Raw genomic sequence first — 21,096 nt, 5'->3', positions numbered from 1 at the left:
AGATGACATATCGCTACATCTCATAGTTGGGTCTGTCCGACTCAGACCTTATCTCGACTCAGATTCGACTACATCGAATCCGACCAGACCTTTCCAAGTCCATATTATCCGGTTAGCATCCAATGCTCCATGACTAGTGAGACCGAGCCATCGACCGTGTCATATGCTAGTCTACTCGGCTGTATGTCCACACAACCCTTTCGACTAGGGACCTTTTAGGACAGTCATCATACAATGCATAGTCCCACAAACAAGTCACGTACTTGCTGATACACATCATTGATAATGTCCAAGGACTATCTTTATTCATAAACACATAGGAAATATCATCATACATGATTGCCTCTAGGGTATCTCCAACACGATGCCTACCGTCGTGCCAGCGCGACCATGCCAGGCATCCGGCTAAACCCATTCGACCACCCCGTCGACTTCAATGAGCTGCGGCTTCCTGATATGGTCTCCTTCTTCACATATATCTCCAAGGAGCTGAGCCGTCTTCGCGCGATGGTGGGGCGGAGCTGGACAAGGAGGGGTTGCGGGCTGCCGTCGCCGTTGCCGGACGAATCCTCTTAGGGCTCCGTCACTGGAATCCATTCGTGCCATTGGATGCCGTCATTGACGAGCTGGCTCTCACCGACCGAGAGCAGGCTCTACGGGCGGTGGCACCCTGCATCACTAACGTCGTGTGCCTCGAGAAGCAGAAGGACTTCGGTGGTGTGTAGGCATCCTCTGCATGGGCATGTCCATGTCTCGGCGCAACATGACTGTTGGATCAAACTCAGACGGTGCAGATCAGTCACTGTAGCACAAAGCGTGTGGGTGTGTTTGGTTGCATTTTCATCTCAATATAGTTGTTCCCTCTTCGTCCATGCTCATCTCAGCACCCCTCTTCACGCATGCTCCTAGTGTATTTGTGTTAACCTACTAGTGTGGACTCATGCCAAAAGTGGGTCGAGAAGGGAACTTTTGCTCCCATCCTATGCACCCTTCATACACCCTGCCTAACATTGATTCATGCTTCATATGGTTCACGTTCCATGGAGTACTGTAGCACCGTACTCTCCATGCGTTGTAGACCTAGTTCTGTTAACATTGATCTCACCGTTCATTCTCGATTGGAGAGTCAAAAAAGGGGTATGTTACATTACTATTCATATAGTTGACATCAACATCATTTGTTATCATCATATCTTACTACACTAGTAACAAGATTACATAGTACTGACGTATAAACCACTGCACATGCCTAGTAGTAGGAGCATTGTGTAAGTTCAAGTGGCTGCCGTGTTTCGCACTCCTCCGTTGTAAGAGTGGAAACGCTTGATGTAATCATTTTTTTCTTCAGAAACCGTGGACATGCTCTACCGTGCGGATCCTCCTAGATGGTCGTCGGGAACCTTGCTACTCACTTTTGCCGGCGTGTGGGACAGCCAGCATCGGGGTCCACTAGCCATGCACTAAATTACTCCGTAATAGAGTGCCCAACTGCACAGTAGACTAACCCGATCGAAGCGCCGGAGTAATGCCCAGTGAGCCATCAAATCACAAACCCCCACCTTTCCAGCAGTAAGTTGGACGGACGAAGCAACCATCATTTCACTCTTCTCCCTCAGCTTCCTCTCTTGTAGAAAACCCCAACTCACATCTCCATCATCTTGTTCCTCATTACTTCAAGAAAACCCCGACCTGCTTCTGCCATTGTTCTTCTCTCCCAAAGAAGGTAAGGTGAGCGCACCAATGGTCACTACTGCAGGTTGCTGCTAACGCGACACTACAATCAGAGACCCTTCGACGAAACTGTGTGTGATGCATTAATCACAAACGGTGGTGTAAAAAAACCATAAAAATGGTGCAAAACATTTGCGATGGAGGATGCATCAAACTGGGCATACGGTTCAGTTCAATTAACTGTTTGCGATGTGGCAATACAAAATAAACAGGCAGCCAGATGAAGGCGTGTGCGATATACGGCTTACGGTTCACTCGGATGAACTGTTTGTGATTAGGCAACACAAAAGAAACGGTTAGGCAGATCAAGGTGTGTGCGATATACGGCATGCGGTTCACTCGGATGAACTGTTTGTGTTGAGACAAGAGAACAGAAACGGTTCAATATATCAAGATGTGTGTGATACGCGGCAAACAAGTCTGCAATCAGAAATGTGTGCGAAGACCGATAATAACACAGACGATTGCTGCTAATAAGACGCGTGTGTTGTGCGTCGGGATTGCATACATAACAACAACATATATATATATATATATATACACACACACACACACACACACACTTATAAGGACATGGTTGCATAATCAAATTAAACATCCAATTACATAGGTGGCTACTACACACATGACATTTGCACACACCAAAGTAAACTATTACATGCATAATTACAGAGGCGGCTACTACACACATGATATTTCCACACACCAATAATGTAAACTATATATTACATGCATGATTAACTAGCATAAATGATCATCTGATCATCATCTACTTCTTGTGATGCTTGCTCTGCTTGTTGCTCGATCTGGGCTTGTCGATTTGGGTAACAAGGCACTTCCTCATGCCAATGATCTGCCTGTGCATCTCGTAGCATGTGTACACGCTTTGGCCGTGAACCTGAGGTGAGGTTCATCCAGTTGCCACATCCAGGCCCTATGCCAGGATACGGGACTTGTTCTCTGGGCATCCTGCTTCATCTTTTTGTAGTAGGGGTCGATGATGGCCGGGGCTAGTTCGACCAGGGAGTCCTTCTTCATGCTGCCCCAGACCGTGTAGTGGTCACAGATTTCGACAAGGTTCTTGCAGGCCAAGCCCGTAACATTGAGTGCATTTACATCGTCTTTGGTTTCCACTATGGCGAACTTGTAATCGGTGCTGTTGACAAACCTATTGAAATGGTTGCAAGGCTCTGTGGCCATGCAGTAGTGGTAGATGAGGACATGATGGCGCACGCACAACTGGGTGACGACAACCTTCTGATCTATGCCGGGACGACCGGCGGTGTACTGGAGGTCGATGCCGACCACCTTGTACTTTTCTCGAGCAAGCAACTTCTCAACGCTGTTGATGTAGTCGTCCACCACGGCCGGGTCGATGCTGTACACCGCCGAGAGATCCGTCTCCCTCATGTGGGTCTCCACTCTATGCTCGCCGAACTCCATTGGAGCGCCGCTATACATCCCCTCTCTATGTGTCGTCGCGGGTGTGCTTGTTGTGTTTTGGGGTGTGATCGAAAGGTTGAAGAGACTAAGGTTATAATGGCCGCGGGAATTAAAGGGGAAGCCGGACGGCCAGGAATATCGGCAAGCCCTGATGGCAGTTCTAATTTGCAGTGCGTAACTCCATCGTGCTGCATGTAACTACATCGCATCGCAATGCGCGCGGTGCAACCGCATGCATATGGGGCCCCCGACGTAATCGTGCACACGCCCAACCGTTGGCAGAGCGCGCACGGAGGGATGCGAGCAGACCGCTCCGCGGTCGCCTCAATGGCGAGCAACCATATATATATGCATATAGCAGTTGAACATGCAAGGAAAAGGTGTCCACATGCCCAGCGCACCGACGGACGCGAGCAGAGCGCGGCAACGGACGCGAGGACCGCGCGTCGCGGCACCTAACGGCGAGCAGATCTTGCCGAGAGACGCGAGCAGAGGCCGGCAGAGTGATAGGTGGCAAATAAGACTAACTATGCAAGCGATGTCGGAAACATCAAGCACGAATCAGATTAGAGTTGCGTGTGCGATACTTGGCATACAGTTGATCCATCCGAGCTGTTTGTGATGAAATAAGCCGTGTGCGTTGCGGGCAAACGCTTGCTAGTATATAACCTTAAATTTAACCAAGAAAGTGTTAATGCATGTTACAAAAATTGTATAGCTGAAAACAATGTTCAAATATGACTCCAACGATATAATCTTTGGCGACATGCATTCGTATTTTATTAGTTAAATCCTACTTATAAACCAGGACAGGGGTATAGTAGGTAATTAAATCGTAAACTTTTTTTTGTATTAACCGTATGTGTACGTGTCCTTTCATCCTCCTCTCGCATGTCTTGTCACCCCATTGCCGCAGATGGCTTATACCGCAAGCTTGCGCAGCGCGTGGGGGCATTCTTTCGTCCAAATGGTGGCTCGAAGTGGCACCAATGAATCGTCGGTGAGCCCGTTCCCGTGCAATCTCGCAGGTTCCCGTGCAAGCTTCCCACCCGACTCGGTGAAATCCCCCAAAATCCCCAATGCTTACCGGCCTGCTATAAAAACCCTCACGGCCGGCGAGTCCTGCATCGCATTTTCCCCTCCCTCCCTGTAGCTTATTGCCGGTGTCAAAACCGGCAGATCTCGGGTAGGGAGTCCCGAACTGTGCGTCTAAGGTCGATGGTAACAGGAGATGTGGGACACAATGTTTACCCAGGTTCGGGCCCTCTCTATGGAAGTAATACCCTACTTCCTGCTTGATTGATCTTGATGAATATGAGTACCCTAGAAGTCTAGCCTGGATGACTATGGTAATGAGTATATCTTCTCCGGACTACACCCTCCGGTTTATATAGACACCGGGGGGATCTAGGGTTGCATAGAGGTCGGTTACAGAGAAAGGAATCTTCATAGTTGATCGCCAAGCTTGCCTTCCACGCCAAGGAGAGTCCAATCCGGACACGGGTATAGTCTTGGGCCTTCATGTCTTCACAGCCCATCATTCCGGCCCATTGATAATAGGCCGGACGCCCGAGGACCCCTTAGTCCAGGACTCCCTCAGTAGCCCCTGAACCTGGCTTCAATGACAAGGAGTCCGGCGCACAGATTGTCTTCGGCATTGCAAGGCAGGTTCCCTTTTTTCCGAACTCCAAAATAGTCTTCGGACGCGATGATAGTATCCGGACCTATCACACATACCACATGCAACCACAGAGAGAATATAATTTTACACGAGTCCAATCTGCTGACAAATTTTGGCAGCGGGACATTACGCCCGACCGGCTATAATTGCGGACCATTTTGTGCCCGACGCTCCATGCCCCGAGACGCGGTTGCCATTGGCACGTCCTGTCGAAGCCGAGATCGTGTCCCCTTATCGTGGGATTCTCATCAATGCGGGCATGGGTAACCCAACCGTGCCGTTTATGCAGCCCTTGGGAATGGGCGAATTCTAAGGCGAGTGGGGAGGCGTTCAATATTTACTGCCTTTATAAGGGGATAAGGACTCCCTCTTTCTCTCCCACGCCTTCTCTCTATCTCCGCCCTTCCAATCTCGAGCTCCAGCCCCCAAGTTCTCATCTTCTTTCCACTCGAGCTAGCACTCAACCATGTCCGGATCCGGAGGTCAGGGCAAGTGGATGGCCTCCTCCGTCAAGGAGAAGGATATCACCCAGCTTCGAGCGGCCGGGTATCTGGCGAAAGAAATTGCCCACCGTCTGCCAGCCAAGGGGCAAATCGTCCCCACGCCAAAGCCCACCGAGAGGGTGGTGTTCATCCCCCACTTCGTCCGCGGGTTAGGGTTTCCACTCCACCATTTTGTCCGCGGATTAATGTTCTATTATGGGCTGGATTTCCATGATCTAGCCCCAAACTCCTTCCTCAACATCTCGGCATTCATTGTCGTGTGTGAGGCCTTCCTCCGCATCCAACCTCACTTCGGATTATGGCTCAAAGTCTTCAATGTCAAGCCAATGGTGGTGGATGGCCAGCACGCAGAGGGGGGCGGCGCCATGGTGAGCAAGATGCCCAACGTCTCATGGCCGAAGGGCACCTTTGTGGAGACTATCAAAGAGTGGCAGAAACAGTGGTTCTATATCACTGAGCCACGCGACGCCACTTGGGCGGTGGCTCCGGAATTCAAGTCCGGAGCTCCAATGCGGCTCACTTCCTGGATAGAGAAGGGCCCCAACTGGTCTGCATCAGATAAACTGATGGTGCTGCAAACGCGCATCCAGAGCATGGTGAATAAAAACATCAGGCTCGTCGATGTGATCCAGGTGATGCTGGTTTGTCAGATCCTCTCCTGCCAAAGCCGAGGTTCTCCTTTATGGGAATTTGATCCGAAGAAGCACCAAACCCTGGAGAGGCTCTTCGAAACTACTCACGAAGATGCCTAGAAGTTTCTCTTCAAGGGCAACGAGAAGCCTCCAACCATAGATACGGACCGCGGGCACAAACTCTCCCGTCCCGCCAATGCGGTGAGTCCTTTGCATCTTTAAGGCATACCCTCTACTTGCTTGTCCAAGGGGGATGCCTGATTTTTTACTATGTTGTTTCAGGAGTGGACGGAGAGAGCGGAGCGGATTCGAAGTTCGGCTCCCCTGCCCGAAGAGCCGGTCATTCCGCTCCTGGCGAAGATGCTGGTGCCGACACCATATAAGGCACCGGAGAAGAAGGCCAAGAAGAAGGCCAAGGGGGCCAAAAGCAGCCCCCGCCGCAATGGCGCTTCGGACGCGATGTCCGAAGACGAAGAGACCCATTCCTCCGTCCCTGAGGATGACGACGAGGAAGAGGAGGAGGAAGAGGAGAAGAACCCTCCCCCCAAGGAGGGAAAGAAGAAAAGGGGGGCCTCCAAAAATCTGGAGGCGGGAACACCCAAGAAGGGGAAGGGCGCCCTTGCGGTCAACACCGCGTGGGACGTCGACAACAGTCCAGAGCGACACCTCCGCACTAAGCCGCGGGCCGCATCGTAAGTACTATGAATCACGTATACAAGCGTACCCGGCCTCTCCTTTTTATTGTTTTGACATGGTTAATTGTGCTATTGTAGTCCGGCCCGTGACAGCATCTCGCGATCCTCTTCTGGAGGTTCGCTGGATCTGGTGGAAATGGCCAACATGCCGCCGCCGCCCGCTTATTCCCACGGGGCCAAGGACGACACCGGAGTGTTGTCCCGGAGGACCGCCCCGAGCTGAGGAGGGGCCCAGGATGCTGTCCAGGGGGTGCCACAAGGCGAGACCTCCGCTGCCGGACACATGGGGGAGCAGATCCCCATGGAGATTGGCGGGGAGGGTCGTATTCAGTTCGGCCCTCGGCCGAATACTATTCCGGAGACCCGTACGGCTCCGGAATCCGGCAAGCACCCTCCTTCGAAGGAGGGCGGTGTGCCGATTCCACCGATGGCCCCTGTCCAACCAGGGGCACCGGATAACCTGATGGAGGTGCTGCGAGGCGCCTCCATTATGGACGAGCACCGTGTCCTTATGGTACGGTGATCGAAAAGGTTCAGTCCATCAAGAGTGGACTAAACGAGGCCTGCAACAATCTGTTGAAAGGTTTTGAGGTAAGTCATGTAGAAAGAGAACACTCCATGCTCACAGTAGCCCCTGAGACACTGTCCGGTGTTCGGAAAGAAAGGCCGGACAGCGGATCAAACATTTGTAGGAGACTAACTTGAGATTTGTGAATGAGCAGGCGTCGCTGTTGGCCGCGACCTCGCATGCTGCTGAAGTCTCTAAACTGAAGAAGAGGTTGGAGCGGGCCGAGAACGAGCTCGGCGAGGTGAAGATTCAGCTCCAGGAGAAGCAAGGTAAGTGACGATTTGCTGTGTATTCGGAGAGAATAAGCGGTGAGTATTGACCGGAGTGTCATAATATGTGTAGGGGCGGCGACCGAGGTCGAGGCCCTGAAAAAGGCCCTGGCCGAAGCCGAGGGGAAGGTTGTGCAGCAGTAAGCCGCCCGTAAGAAGCTCAAGGCCCGGGTCGGCGAGGTCCAGCAGGAGCTCCAGGATGCGGTGAAGAAGTGTGAAGCCTTGGAGCGCAAGGCGTCGGTTCAAGAGACCGAACTTACCAAGGCTCGCCAGAGCGTGGAGACTGCACAGAAGGAGGCCCGGGACACTTTCCAGGAGATGCAGGAGGCCAAGAAGGTCGCGGCGGGTAAGGCATTTAACATGCAAAGCAAGTATGCAGAGAGGAAGTACCTTTTACTAAACCAAATTCGGAGTTGCCCAGGGGCTTTTGCGGATCTACCACGCAGCGTATCCGATGCGGCGGAGTTCTTCCGAGCCAAAGAAGGGAGCTCCACGAAGAAGCTGTTCTGGACGCAGTACGCTGTACTAGAACATCCGGTGCCCTTTACCGGTCAGCTGAAACAGCTGGTCGAGCTACACAGGGTGGCCGAACTGGCCATGAAGGACTTAATAATCCGGCTGTGGCCAGCCGAGGCGATACCCAGCAGTTATTTTGGCCTCATGAAGCGGGTGATGGAGGCCTGTCCTTGGCTAGACATCGTCAAGCGATCAGTCTGCATCGAAGGTGCCCGCATGGCCTTCGCCCGTTGCAAGATGTGGTGGGCAAAGATGGACGCCGTCGAGGTGGCCAGGGGGGCGCCAGAGGGCAAGGAGCACCGCACACTCGAGCGATATTTTGCGGATGTCCTAGAAGGGTCTCGACTTGCAGCAGCGCAGTGCGGGCAGGACATTGTTTTCGAATGAATACTTGTCTTTTTGTCCATGCCTTGTATGATAAAAACAAAGCCGTTTTGTAATATAATGCTTGTTATGTTTTAATTGTTTCCTCCTGTGCGGCCGTGTTGTATGAAATCGGAGGGTTGGTCAGTCGTCGACTTCTGCCCTCGCGTAGGTAGTACGGAGGTGTTCAGGGTGGAATCTAAACAATCTTTATCCAATTATATGGTCCTTGAAGGAGTTGTTTAGCGCAACGAACCAGGAAATCAGACTATGCGGCTTGAACGGCCTCACTTAGCCATAGGAGTTTTATAATAAAACATGGGCATAGCCCCTGGTATACGAACCAGAGGGCTGTCAGCGCCTGATCGGGAAGTACCGATCCTTCGCGGAATGCGGAAGAAATCTCCAATGATTTGTGACCTCCGAACAGCTGACCGTCTCTCGCCACATCATGTAGTCAGTTTTCGGCTTTCTCTACTGAGGTGCTCATCCGGTTTAGACTAGGGCATAATCACAGTAGTTCTCCCTTTACTACCCTAGCCAATGGAGCGGAACATAGGGTAGCAAGCACAGGAGCCGGGCAACCCAACTATTGACCAAAGACATGATTCGGAGCCAATGCATATAATGCTAAATTCGGGGTGCCGAACTTATCTATAAGAAGTGTTCGGACTTTGCTGCCGTATGATGGGGCGATGGGGAGCCCCTGGCGAATATGAAACGTACCAAAGTGTACGGATGCGGTCGATAAGAAGATCGAAATAAAATGAAGTAAGAAGCAAAAACCACAGAAACTGGGCCGCAAACCATTTTCATTATAACTGGATGGATACGTCACGGCGTATCTTGTACAAATAGTGCGATAAGCAGCCGGGCTATTTAACATGCCGGAATCAAGAGGGCGCAGCATGTGGGTCCTGAGAAATAAGTAGAAATGCCGTCAAGAAGAACGCATAGAGGTTACCCTACACACCTATGCTGCTTGCCGCCTTTGTATGTCGATCCTTCGAAAGGACTGGTAATCAGGCCCGCGGGAAAAGGAACCTGAAACAAAGAAAAAGAAACAAGGTGAAAGTATGTGTGAGTCCGGGGTCGGTGAAGCCGTACTGTGGACCACAAGATGTGCCTCTGTCGATGCCCATGGGATTTTGAGTGCGTAATTATGTGCGCGTGGTACGAGTGCCACTACTTGATCAGGGCTGGGACGGAGGCCGAATTGCTAGTCGAGCTCTTGACGAGCCAAGTTGTCCTGTTGCAGCGTAGTCCGGACCTTCTTAACGGTGTCCAGGGGCTCGGCAACCAGATTGCGGTTCTGCTTGAAAAGGCCATTCTGTACTTCTGCTGCTAGGGCGGCGGTGTGCTCCTCTGTGCAGAGGGAGCGTTTCGTATTTCCGTTGACCGTGATGACGCCGCGTGGACCGAGCATCTTGAGCTTAAGATAATCATAGTGTGGCACTGCATTGAACCGAGCGAATGCGGTTCGTCCAAGCAGTGCATGATAGCCGCTGCGAAAGGGGACTATATCAAAGATTAACTCCTCGCTTCGGAAGTTGTCCGGGGAACCGAAGACCACCTCCAGCATGATCGAACGCGTACAACGGGCCTCTACGCCTGGTATAACTCCTTTAAAGGTAGTCTTTGTGGGTTTGATTCGCGAGGGATTAATGCCCATTTTGTGCACTGTATCCTGATAGAGCAGGTTAAGACTATTGCCACCGTCCATTAGGACTCGTGTTAGGTGAAATCCGTCAATGATTGGTCGAGAACCAGTGCGGCCGAGCAGCCATGGCGATTACTAGTTGGATGATCTCGACGATCGAAGGTGATCGGGAATGACGACCACGGATTGAATTTTGGGGCGACTGGCTCTACCGCGTAGACGTCCCTGAGTGCGCGCTTGCGCTCCCTTTTGGGGATGTGTGTAGCGTATATCATGTTCACCGTTTTGACTTGAGAGGGAAATTTCTTCTGCCCCCCAGTGTTTGGCTGCCGGGGCTCTTCATCACCGTCCTCACTTTGCGATCCCTTTTCCTTGTTCTCGGCATTTAACTTGCCGGCCTTCTTAAAAACCCAACAATCTCTATTGGTATGGTTGGCTTGTTTGTCTGGGGTGCCATGTATCTGGCACGGACGGTCGAGTATGCGGTCCAAGCTAGATGGTCCCTCACTGTTCCTTTTGTAGGGCTTCTTCTGGTGGCCGGACTTGGAACCACTGAATCCGGCGTGAACCGTAGTGTCATCGGTGTTATCGCCATTGCTTCGGCGTTTGTGTCTATTGCGCCGGAGCTTGCTGGTGCTGCTTTTGGCCTCGGAGGGGCCTCCATCGTTGGCTGTGATTTTACTACGAGCCAGCCAACTATCTTGACCCGCGCAAAAGCGGGTCATGAGTGCCGTAAGGGCTTCCACGGATTTCGGCTTTTCCTGGCTGAGGTGGCGGGCGAGCCATTTGTCACGGATGTTGTGTTTGAAGGCCGCTAGGGCTTCGGCATCCGGATAGTGAACGATCTGGTTCTTTTTGGTTAGGAACCTAGTCCAGAATTTTCTAGCTGATTCTCCAGGTTGTTGAACTATATGACTTAAGTCATCGGCGTCTGGTGGCCGGACATAAGTGCCTTGGAAGTTGTCAAGAAAAGCTTCTTCCAAGTCCTCCTAGCTGCCGATGGAATTTTCAGGCAGGCTATTTAACCAGTGTCTGGCTGACCCTTTGAGCTTTAGTGGGAGGTATTTGATGGCGTGGAGATCGTCTCCTCAAGCCATATGGATGTGGAGAATGAAATCCTCGATCCATACTGCGGGATCGGTTGTTCCGTCGTATGATTCAATATTCACGGGCTTGAACCCCTCGGGAAATTCATGATCCAGTACTTCATCTGTGAAGCAGAGAGGGAGTGCGGCGCCTCTATATCAGTCCACATCGCGACGTAGCTCTGATGGAGTCAGTCTGCGGCATTCGGCCCGGGCGTGGTTAGGTTTATCACGTCCAAATAGGTAGCCGTCGTCGTGTCTCGAGGCATGTCCTCGCGATCCATAGATCGATCTTGTATGTCCTGCTCTACTATCCAGGGTCTTCCGGAGGTCGTACGTGTGACCCCGAATCGTTCCATCTCTATTTTTACGGGGCGGTGGGGCAGGCTGCTGCTCGGCCTGAGTTGCCGCTTTATCCCGACTGCGGGGTGGTCGGTCCGCCGCACTGTCTCGACCACGTGGTGGTCGTTCCGCATTGCGCGAGGGAGATATGGGCTCAGGCGCCTCCTCATCGAACTAAGGTAGCAGTCTGCATTTCGGGTAGCTCTTGGCTGGGTGCTTGAGGCCGTATTCTTTGGCTTTCAGGACATCAGTCCATCTGTCGACGAGAATATCTTGTTCGGCTTGAAGCTACTGCTATTTCTTTTTCAGGCTCCTTGCAGTGGCTATGAGCTCAAGCTTAAAGCGCGCTCCTGCTCCAGGGGATCCTCGGGCACGATGAAGTCTTTGTTGCCGAGGCTTGTCTCCTCCTCGGAGGGTGGACGGTAACTATCGTCCTCCGAGTCTTCTTCTATGGCCTGTTCGTCTGGGCTGGCATGCCCTGATTCCCGATTGTCTCGTTCAGCGGTTTGTTCATCGGGTTCTTCTGTGTCCTCGGCACCATCCGGAGTGTTGTCGTCTCCTGTGCCGGTGTTGCTATCCCTGTTGTGGCGGGACTCAAAGCGGCGCCGCTGACGACGGTGCTTTGGTTGTGTTTTAGGAGGGCCTCCTTAGCCAGATTTTCCTTGTCGTTGCCGCTATTGTTTTTCGGCGTTTCTACCATGTAGACTTCATATGAGGAAGTGGTCGTCCATCGTCCAGTGAATAGCAGGTCCTGGCCTTGCTCCTTGTCGGCATCGTCGTCCATACCGTCGATGTCTTCGGAGCCATAATCAAGCATCTTGGTTAAGTCATCGACAGTGGCTATGAAGTGGGTGGCGGGTGGGAAGCTGAATTCTCCATCATCAGCCCCTAGTTCGAACCGGACATAGTTCGGCTGTCAGTCCCCCGCCAAGGACAGGTTCTTCAAAGAGTTTAGCACATCGCCCAAAGGTGTGTGCTGAAAGATGTCTGCGGCGCTGAATCCGAAGATCGATAAACGATCAAATTCGCCGTCCGCGGGCGTACGTAGTTCGGAATTTATAGCCGGAAATGATTTCCGGGGTTCCGGTTACGCATGTATTGTATGAGGTTGCGTTCGTGTGCAGCTCCAATGCTGCGGACTCCATGGCCTTTGATGGCACGATCCGCTCAGGATCCGAGGCCGGAGTAGTGTCAGGAACCATCTCCTAACTGTGGTCCGATGACAGATTTAAGTCATGTTCATTGGAGCGATCGCCGCGGTCTCAAATCCGTCGAAGATCAAGTCTCCACGGATGTCTGCAACATAGTTCAAGCTTCTGAATCTGACCTAGTGGCCCGGGGCGTAGCTGTCGATCTGCTCCAGATGGCCAAGCGAGTTGGCCCGCAGTATGAAGCCGCCGAACACGAAGATCTGTCCGGGAAGGAAGGTTTCCCTTTGAACAGCGTCACTATCGACGATTGAAGGGGCCATCGAACCTTTTGTCGATGGCACAGTGGAACTCTCAATGAAAGCACCAATGTCGGTGTCAAAACCGGCGGATCTCGGGTAGGGGGTCCAGAACTGTGCGTCTAAGGTAGATGGTAACAGGAGACGGGGGACACGATGTTTACCCACGTTCGGGCCCTCTCTATGGAGGTAATACCCTACTTCCTGCTTGATTGATCTTGATGAATATGAGGATTACAAGAGTTGATCTACCACGAGATCGTAATGGCTAAACCCTAGAAGTCTAGCCTGTATGACTATGGTAATGAGTATATCTTCTCCGGACTACACCCTCCAGTTTATATAGACACCGGGGGGATCTAGGGTTACATAGAGGTCGGTTACAGAGAAAGGAATCTTCATAGTTGATCGCCAAGCTTTCCTTCCACGCCAAGGAGAGTCCAATCCGGACACGGGTACAGTCTTCGGCCTTCATGTCTTCACAGCCCATCAGCCCGGCCCATTGATAATAGGTCGGACGCCCGAGGACCCCTTAGTCCAGGACTCCCTCACTTATCTCGTCTGCTTCTCCCACAATCGCCAATGGCACCGGTCTGTCGTCGTCTCTCAGCCACCCCGCGGTCATTAGAGGACAGCTCCAGCTCGGAGGCTATACTGCGGCGGCGGCGCAGTCCCCGACTAGTGTAGTGCGCGTGGCGTCCCTATTGGGTGTGCGCGGAACACCCACCAGACGCTCCGCCGCCGCTGCCCGTCGGCACCTGTTGCCGGCCGCCGTTGCCGCCACACCACCGTTGAAAGCCAGGGCCATCTCCCACTCCGCCGCCGCGGACTGAAGGCGGGAGGTGGCCATCATGGCCGCTACCCCACTGCCGGCCACCGTGGCCATCACCCGCTCTGCCACCGCGGCCCGAAGGCGGGAGGTGGTGGTTGTGGCCGCCACCCCATCGTCGGCCGCCATGGCCGCCAGCCCACCATCGACCGCCAGGATCATCACCCGCTCCGCCACGCCGCCCGAAGGAGGGAGGCGGAGGTGGAGGCCCGCACGTGCGTCAGCGACCTTGCGCGCTACATCGAGTTCCTGCGGGAGGAGGAGGAGCGCCTCGTCGAGTAGGCAAAGAGCCTTACCTCAGCTGTGGCCGCAGCACACACCAATGCAGAGGCGAGGAATCAGGAGATCTACAAGCAGTCCGACCGCTTCGAGAGGGATCGTCTGGAGCGGCAGTGGGCGTTCGAGCTGGCGAGCGTCGCTAAACGTGCAGCAGCGGCAGGCACCGTATTGCATTTGTCCAGCTCATCGGTAGGCTCCTCCTCCTCCTCCTCTACCTCTTACTGAGTGCGCTCGGCAGAGGAGAAGCTGCCGGAGTAGCACAAAGCCCCTCTGTAGTAGTAGTAGTAGTATTTAGGGGCTATTTTGTTCAGTTCATCTGAGTATAGATGTGTGGTGGAACTGTACAACGTACTTAAATTTAGCTAGTATATATAGTTGAACTAGCTATTTCGGTACGTGGTTGGCAACAATTGGGGAAAATTTTGGTCGGTTCAGCTGTTGAGTTGAACTATTTGTATAAATTAAGAACGACTGCTTAATCTATGAATGAAATCTATGCTTAATTACTGAATTTTAGTTGCAAAAATTAGATAGTGCTAGTGATTTTTAGCTGCATATTTTGACAAATCACAGTGTTACAAGTATTGACAAATGGCAATGTTACTAGATCAACAAATTTCAATCTTTCTAGTATGACAAATGGCAACATACCCAATATGACAGATGCAAATCTTACAAATTGTTTGTACGTGGTTGCACATAGGTCATCCAAAACAACCGTTTGCGTTGAAGGGATGCACAAATCCTGCGCTGCTCTCACTTTGCATACGGGTGTTTGAACTAAAACGTTTGCGATCAAGATCTGTAGAAATCCTTCTTGGCACATTTTCTCTTGGCTTCCTGGGGAAGCTGTCGGTTTGCATACGGGTGTTCTAACTAAAACATTTGTGATCAAGAGCTGCACAAATCCTGCTAGGCACATTTTCCCTTGGATTCCTGGGGAAGTTGTCGGTTTTGCATACAAGTGTTCTAACTAAAACGTTTGCGATGAGTGTTTTATATGTAAAAACCGAATTAAACTATGGCTTGGGCGCCATGAATGGAGAGGATGGGAGCAATGCGGGCGGCCATGGAAGTTAAATGGCTCGCTTTCCGGTGAGCCTGCGCGGCGTACAGCTCACACGCTTCCCGGTGAGCCTCCGCATTGGAGTACAGCTCGCACGCCTCCCGTTTAGTCAAGCACTCAAGCACATGTCCGCACAGCACCTCCTAGTCATTAAAAGAGTGAGGCATGGTGTCACGTGAATGGTTAACAGAATGCACACAATTTATATGCACTTGAACATGTCTATGTAGTTCAAATATGAATTATGCACATAAAATGCCTAGAAAACCCAGTTAATATATAGAAATGTCCAAACGAACCCTGAAAAATTCCAAAATTAAAAAAAAACACTCCTATTGTTCTATGTTTACACTAGAAATTTTTTGAAAACAATAAGAGGCAACGGATATCGTTTCGTCCCCGAAGGTGGCATCCCTACCGAAACCATCATGCTTGTTGTGAGAAGCTCTGGTTTGTGAGACGCTTACACCCAAACCTGCCACAAATGGGACAAAAAATTTACCACGGCATGTTGATGCCGCTCCATGATAGCATGCGAAGTTTCATGAATTTCAGACGAGTTTTGGATTTACTAGAATTTAAAAACCAAGTATCTCAATGTTTGCGGCCGAGTGACGGTGGCAGGGTGTTTGAAATTCATTCTCATTTCTTGCATGGGACCTAAGTCTGCAACCAAGGACACAGATTTGATTTTTCAACCAGTTTATATGCACTGGAGCATGTGCAGGTAGCTCAAATTTGAATTATGCACCTAAAATGCCTACAAAACCAAGTTAATGTATAAAAATGTCCAAACGAACCCCGAAAAATTCCAAAATTAAACACAACACTTCTGTTGTTCTATGTTGACACTAATTTTTTGGAAAGCAATAAGAGGCAACAGAATCGTTTCGTCCCCAAAGGTGGCACGTTCCCTACCGAAACCATCACGCTTGTTGTGAGAAGCTCTGGTTTGTGAGACGCTTATACCCAAACCTGCCCCAAATGGGACAAAAATTTTACCACGGCATGTTGATGCCGCTCCATGATAGCATGCCAAGTTTCATGAATTTCAGACAAGTTTTGGATTTACTGGAACTAAAAAACCAGGTATCTCAATGTTTGCAGCCGACTGACGATGGCAGGGTGTTTGAAATTCATTCCCATTTCTTGCATGGGACCAAAGCATGCAACCAAGGACACATATTTGATTTTCAACCAGCTTATATGCACTGGAGCATGTGCATGTAGTTCAAATTTGAATTATGCACCTGAAATGCCTACAAAACCAAGTTAATGTATAAAAATGTCCAAACGAACCCCAAAAAATTCAAAAATTAAACACAACACTCCTGTTATTCTATGTTGACACTAGAAAATTTTTTAAAGCAATAAGAGGAAACAGATAACGTTTTGTCCCCAAAGGTGGCACGTTCCCTACCGAAACAATCACGCTTGTTGTGAGAAGCTCTAGTTTGTGAGACGCTTATACCCAAACCTGCCTCAAATGGGACAAAATTTTTACCATAGCATGTTGATGCTGCTCCATGATAGCATGCCAAGTTTCATGAATTTCAGACAAGTTTTGGATTTACTGGAATTAAAAAACCAGGTATCTCAATGTTTGCGGCCGAGTGACGGTGGCAGGGTTTTTGAAATTCATTCCCATTTCTTGTATGGGACCAAAGCTTGCAACCAAGGACACATATTTGATTTTCAACCAACTTATATGCACTGGAGCATGTGCATGTAGTTCAAATTTGAATTATGCACCTGAAATGCCTAGAAAACCAAGTTACTGTATAAAAATGTCCAAACGAACCCCGAAAAATTCAAAAATTAAACACAACACTCCTGTTTTTCTATGTTGACACTAGAAAAATTTTGAAAGCAATAAGAGGCAACAGATATCGTTTCGTCCCCAAAGGTGGCACGTTCCCTACCGAAACAATCACGCTTGTTGTGAGAAGCTCTGGTTTGTGAGACGCTTATACCCTAACCTGCCTCAAATGTGACAAAATTTTTACCACGGCATGTTGATGCCGCTCCATGATAGCATGCCAAGTTTCATGAATTTCAGACGAGTTTTGGATTTACTGGAATTAAAAAAACCAGGTATCTCAATGTTTGTGGCCGAGTGACGGTGGCAGGGTGTTTGAAATTCATTCCCATTTCTTGCATGGGACCAAAGCTTGCAACCAAGGACACATATTTGATTTTCAACCAGCTTATATGCACTGGAGCATGTGCATGTAGTTCAAATTTGAATTATGCACCTGAAATGCCTAGAAAACAAAGTTAGTGTATAAAAATGTCCAAACGAACCCCGAAAAATTCAAAAATTAAACACAACACTCCTGTTTTTCTATGTTGACACTAGAAAATTTTTGAAAGCAATAAGAGGCAACATATATCGTTTCGTCCCCAAAGGTGGCACGTTCCCTACCGAAACAATCACGCTTGTTGTGAGAAGCTCTGGTTTGTGAGACGCTTATACCCTAACCTGCCCCAAATGGGACCAAAAATTTACCATGGCATGTTGATGCCGCTCCATGGTAGCATGCCAAGTTTCATGAATTTCAGACGAGTTTTGGATTTCCTAAAATTAAAAAACCAGGTATCTCAATGTTTGCGGCCGAGTGACGATGGTAAGGTGTTTGATATTCATTCCCATTTCATGCATGGGACCATAGCATGCAACCAAGGACACATATTTGATTTTTCAACCAGATTATATTCAATGGAGCATGTGCATGTAGTTCAAATTTGAACTATGCACCTGAAATGCCTACAAAACCAAGTTAATGTATAAAAATGTCCCAACGAACCCCGAAAAATTCAAAAATTAAACACAACACTCCTGTTGTTCTATGTTGACACTAGAAAAATTTTGAAAGAAATAAGAGGAATGGGATACCGTTTCGTCCCGAAAGGTGGCACATTCCCTACCGAAACCATCACACTTGTTGTGAGACGCTCTGGTTTGGGAGAAGCTTATACCCAAACCTGCCCCAAATGGGACAATTTTTTTACCACGGCATGTTGATGCCGCTCCATGATAGCATGCCAAGTTTCATGAATTTCAGACGAGTTTTGGATTTACTAGAATTTAAAAACCAAGTATCTCAATGTTTGCGGCCGAGTGACGGTGGCTGGGTGTTTGACATTCATTCCCATTTCTTGCATGGGACCTAACATGCAACCAAGGACACAGATTTGATTTTCCAACCTGTTTATATGCACTGGAGCATGTGCATGTAGTTCAAATTTTAATTATGCACCTGATATGGCAACAAAACCAAGTGAATGTATAAAACCGTCCAAATGAACCCTGAATAATTCCAATTTTTTTGGCGACACACCTATAGTTGCATGTTCACTGCAAATAAAAGTTCTAGCAATTCAAACACCATACTTTGCAGCTGTGACCCCATTACGTAATTCAAATCAAGACGAAAAATCAAGTAGATCGCACACAGTTTATTATCACCAACCGTGTGAGATGCAGCACAAAATATCTTGGAGCACCGTCGGTGTATAGTATGCCTATGGCTTACGCGAGAAGGTGCGTCGGCTACATTCCACAACCGGTGTGTCAAGCACACTAGCTCGCTCCCCAAATATCATTTCACTGTTCACTCGTCGCCGGTGAAAGATGGGGATGTGGACCAGCTCGTGAGGGCAACTTCGGCGGCCCACTCCGGCGAGAGCGCGGCCGCAGCCGCCAGGCACATGCTAACAAGCTTCATGAGGGCGACCGCAATCTGCGTCTGGGCGGCCAAGGTAGCCCAAACGGCCGCTGTTGCTTCTCAAGCGGCGGCACCAGCATCTGCCTCGGGGATAGCAACTGGCGAGAGCGGCACAGCAGCTGTCCGTTTCGCAGCGGCGGCCTTAGCCCTGATGGAGGACGCCCACCACCATGTCGAGGCCGTCCACGCCCAGCTCATGGCGGTCACAAGCACAAATCGAAGGAAGCTTCTCCGACAACGGTCGACACCCCACGGCCAAAGAGTTGGCAATCGCCGAGAGAGTTCGAGCAGCCATCCGTTCCTGCGTGGCATACCTTGCGACGACGGAGCCAGCCAAATCCCAGATCGCGGCCGCCCACTGAGGGAGTCCTGGATTAAGGGGTGCTCGGGCGTCCGGATTATGTAATGTGGGCCGGACTGATGGGCCGTGAAGATAGAAGATAGAAGTCTCTCTCCCGTGTCCAGGTGGGACTCTCCTTGGCGTGGAAGGCAAGCCTGGCATTTGGATATGAAGATTCCTTTCTCTGTCACCGACTTTGTACAACCCTAGTCCCCTCCGTGTCTATATAAACCGGAGGGTTTTGTCCGTAGAGGCAATCATAATCATATGGGCAATACTTCTAGGGTTTAAGCCATTACAATCTCGTGGTAGATCAACTCTTGTAATACTCATATTCATCAAGATCAATCAAGCAGGAAGTAGGGTATTACCTCCATAGAAAGGGCCCGAACCTGGGTAAACATCGTGTCCCCCGTCTCCTGTTACCATCGATCCTAGACGCACAGTTCGGGACCCCCTACCCGAGATCCGCCGGTTTTGACACCGACATTAGTGCTTTCATTGAGAGTTCTGCTGTGTCGTCGTCAGAAGGCTCGATGGCTCCGTCAATCGTCTACAACGATGCTGCCCTGAGGGAGGTCATTCTCCCTGGCCAGATATTCGTATTCGGCGGCTTCGCACTGCAGGCCAACTCGCTTGGCCACCTAGAGCAGATTGATAGCTACGCCCTTGGCCATCAGGTCAGGTTTGGAAACTTGAACTACGTTGCCGATATCCGCGGATACTTGATCTTCGACGGATTCGAGCCCATGGCAGCCGCTCCCTGCCATCGCGATGAACATGACCTAAATCTGTCATCAGACCACACCCAGGAGATAGCGCCTGTAACTGCTCTGGCCCTAGATCCGGAGCAGATTGCGCCATCCGAGAATGGGAAGCTCAACCCCGCCACGGAGGCCGCAGACTCAGCGGCGTTGGAGCCGAACACAGACCCAACCTCGAGCGGGATCTGGGTCACCGGAACCTCGGATTCGTCTCCAGCCACAGGTTCCGAACCACGTGTATCCACGTCCGTCGAGCTTGATCAGATGCCAATTGTCGAATTCAGCTCCGCGGACATCTTCCGTCACTCACCTTTGGGTGTTGTGCTGAACTCATTAAAAACCCTCTCCTTAGCAGGGGACTCACAGCCAAACTATATCCGGTTTGAACTGGGGGCTGATGACGGAGAATTTCACTTCCCACCCACCGCCCACTTCATAGCCACTGTCGAAGACTTAACCGACATGCTCGATTACGGCTCCGAAGACATCGACGGTATGGACGACGATGCCGGAGAGGAGCAGGCCCAAAAACTGCCGTTTACCGGGTGCTGGACAGCCACCTCCTCGTATGACGTGTACATGGTGGATACACCAAAGGAGAATAACGGCGATAACGAGAAGGATACAGTCAAGGATAAACATCCTGAGATACAGCCAAAGCACTGACGTCAGCGGCGCCGCTCTAAGTCACGCCGTAGAAAAGACAGCAATACCGGCACGGGAAACAACCACACTCCAGACGATGCTGAAGACAGAGAAGACCCCGACGAGCCAATTGCCGAACAGGACGATCGGGAAGATGGGCAGGTCAGCCCTGATGAACAGGTCGCAAACAAAGACTCAGAGGACAGTAATTATGTCCCACTCTCCGAGGACGAGGTGAGCCTAGGTGACGAAGACTTTATCATGCCCGAGGAACCTCTCGAGCAGGAGCGCTTTAAGCGCCGGGTAATTGCCACAGCAAGGAGCCTGAAAAAGAAGCAGCAGCAGCTTCAAGTTGCTCAAGATCTGCTCAATGACAGATGGACTAATGTCCTGGTAGCCGAGGAATACGGCCTCGAGCGCCCAACCAAAAGTAACCCGAAGCGCAAATTGTTACCTCAATTCAATGACGAGGCGTCGGAGCCCGTACTATTAGGACGTAATGCGGCTGAC

The sequence above is a fragment of the Aegilops tauschii genome, chromosome 2 (assembly GCF_002575655.3).
Source record: "Aegilops tauschii subsp. strangulata cultivar AL8/78 chromosome 2, Aet v6.0, whole genome shotgun sequence".
Classification (NCBI taxonomy): Eukaryota; Viridiplantae; Streptophyta; class Magnoliopsida; order Poales; family Poaceae; genus Aegilops; species Aegilops tauschii.
Note: the sequence above shows the minus strand (reverse complement) of the source record.